We start from the raw sequence: 3,024 nt of genomic DNA on the forward strand, positions 1-3,024 counted from the left end.
TTTGATAGACATGGTTAAGGAAATGAAATTGTCAGCCACAGAATGAGAGAAAATATTTTCAAGTCTTACTTTTGACAGACATCTTGTATTCAGAAAATCTGAGGCAAATTTAACTCAATACTAAGAAGACAAACCAATTTGTTTAGGTGAAAGATTTAAAGAAATATTTAACAAATGAAAATATATGTATAAGCAGTAATTATATGAAAAAATTATCAGCATCACTAGTATCAGAGAAATTAAAATTAAAGCCAGAATGATACACAAACTAGAATTGCTAAAATATTAAAAAAAATAAATAAATTTTGACAAGTATATGAAGCAATTGCTAGTAGGGATGCAAACTGGTGTAGCCATTTTGAAAAAAAATTTTATCAATTAAGCATCAGCATTAAGCATGCACTTATGACCCAGCAATCCCATCTCTAGGTATTTATCCAAGATAAATTTGAAAAATAGGTGAAAAAAGACTTTGTATTAGGGTTCTCCAGAGAAATGGAACCATTAGTATGTATATGTATGTGTATGTATGTAGATAGATAAATATTTATTATAAGCAATTGTCTCATCATTATGGAGTCTGAAAAATTTCAAGATCTGCAGTCAGCAAGCTGGAGGCCCAGGAAAGCAGAAGGTATAAGTTCTAGCTGAAAAGCTGGCAGGCTTGAGACTCAAGAAAAGTTGATGTTTCAGTCTGAGTCCAAAGGCAGGAAAAGACCAATGTTTCAGCTCAATCAGGCTGGCAGAGTTCCCTCTTATTTGAGAGAAGGTCAGGAGTTTTGTTGTATTCAGGCCTTCAACTGAATGGATGAGAGCCATACACATTAGGAGGGCAATTTGCCTTATTGTACAGATTCAACTATTAATCTCACTGAAAAATGCCTTCACAGACACATTCAGAATAATGTTTCACCAAATATCTGTGCACTCCATGGTCCAGTCAAATTGACACATGAAATTAACCATCACAGACTAACACACAAATTTCCAAAGTAGCATTATTTATATTAGCTCCAACCTGGAAGAAAAAGACTAAATATCCTATAACTGGTGATTGAATAAACAAACAATGGTATATCCATACTATGGAATAATACTCAGTAATAAAAAAAGGAAAATACTGATATATAATATTACAATGTTTTGATTATAACATGGATGAGTCTTAAAAACATGATGCTGAGTTAGAGTAAACTAACTTAGTAAAACACAAAAGGCTGCATACTATATGATCCTATTTATATCAGGTTCTAAAAAAAGAAAAAATTAGTGATATAAAGCAGAGCAGTAGTTGTTGCTTGGGGCAATGGATGAGGGAAACAAATATAAGATGTCACTAGGGAACTTTTTGAATTGATTTAAAAATTGTCTATCATATTCATGAGAATGGCTAGAAACACATATAATTGCAAAACTTATCAAACTTCATATGGATGTATTTTATTGTATATAAATTATTTGTCAATGAAGCTAGAGAAAAGATGCTAATTAGAGCATTGTTTGTGAAAGTACAAATGGAATATTTTATAATAGAGAATTAAGTTATGACATTTCAATTGAATGAACTATTATGCCCTCATGAGAATGATAGAATTTAACATGTTGTTGGAATCATACATGGTTGGTATGCAATGAATGAAACTATTCCAAAAAAATCATAAATTTCAAAACAAACTAAAAGGGGAGCATATGCATTCACAAATAGTTGTTTTAAGGAAATGGAAAAGTATATATTTAAAAATTCAGGGACTTCCCTGATGGTCCAGTGGCTAAGACTCTGCGCTCCCTATGCAGGGGACCTGGGTTTGTTCCCTGGTCAAGGAACTAGATCCCACATGCTGCAACTAAAGAAAAAAAAAAGAAAAAAGATCCTGCATGAAAATATTTTGGAGGCGAATGGATACATGTATATTTATGGCTGAGTCCCTTCACTGTTTACCTGAAACTGCCACAGCATTGTTAATTGGCTATACCCCAATACAAAATAAAAAGTTTAAAAGATTTTCATTTAAATTACTGTGATAAATGCAGTCTAAAGTGAAATAAAATAATTAGGTATTACGAGTTCTAAAACCTCATTAATACATCCAACATCTAGTCTCATGTCCCAAAGGAGCTTATAGTAAAGGTTGGAAAACCAATGCTACACAGAAACTGTGGCATTATTTTAAATTCTTTAAAAATGAAGCTTTTATAAATATGAGGAAGATGCAAATATATAATGAAAAGACATTTAAAAAAATTGTTTCCCATTATTCTTGTCCCATTTTATGACAAGGTTTCTCTTTGTGCTTTTCAATTGCTTTGTATCTTTCATGACATATCAGAATTAATGGGGAAAATGCTTACATCTGACATGAACGCAAGCACTTTTATTGGGTGCACTATTATTTGTTATGCCCGACGGTTTTACATTTAGTTAGGTACTCCCTGTGCCTAAATCATTCACTGTTAATGACTTAGGCACTGGAGGCACATTAAAGCTTTTAACCACTAAGAAATCACAGGTCTTTTAGGAAATTGCTGCTGCCATGCGTAATTTGGTACTCATGGACTCACCTGTGCCTATAGCAATTAGCAATTTCCCTACTGATTCCACAACATCCTGAAAGAGTTAATGGACCTCTCTAATGGTGCAGCTTCCTAACAGGATCAGATAAATTGTTTCAGTACAATCTAGTCAAATTTCTTTTTTTTTTCTTTTATTAAAGTCTAGTTGCTTTACAATGTTGTGTTAGTTTCTGCAATACAGCAGTGTGAATTAGCTATATATATATGTGTGTGTGTGTATATATACACATCCCCTCTTTTTTGGATTTCTTTCTCATTTGTATCACCATGGAACACCCAGTAGAATTCCCTAAGAGAAGGGATTGGCAGAGGATGAGTTGGTTGGATAGCATTACCGACTCAATGGACATGAGTTAGAGCAAACTCTGGGAAAAAAAAAAAAAGAGCAAACTCTGGGAGATAGTGAAGGACAGGGAAGCCTGGCATGCTGTAGTCCATGGGGTTGCAAAGAGT

This window comes from Cervus elaphus, chromosome X, assembly GCF_910594005.1.
Source record: "Cervus elaphus chromosome X, mCerEla1.1, whole genome shotgun sequence".
Taxonomy (NCBI): Eukaryota; Metazoa; Chordata; class Mammalia; order Artiodactyla; family Cervidae; genus Cervus; species Cervus elaphus.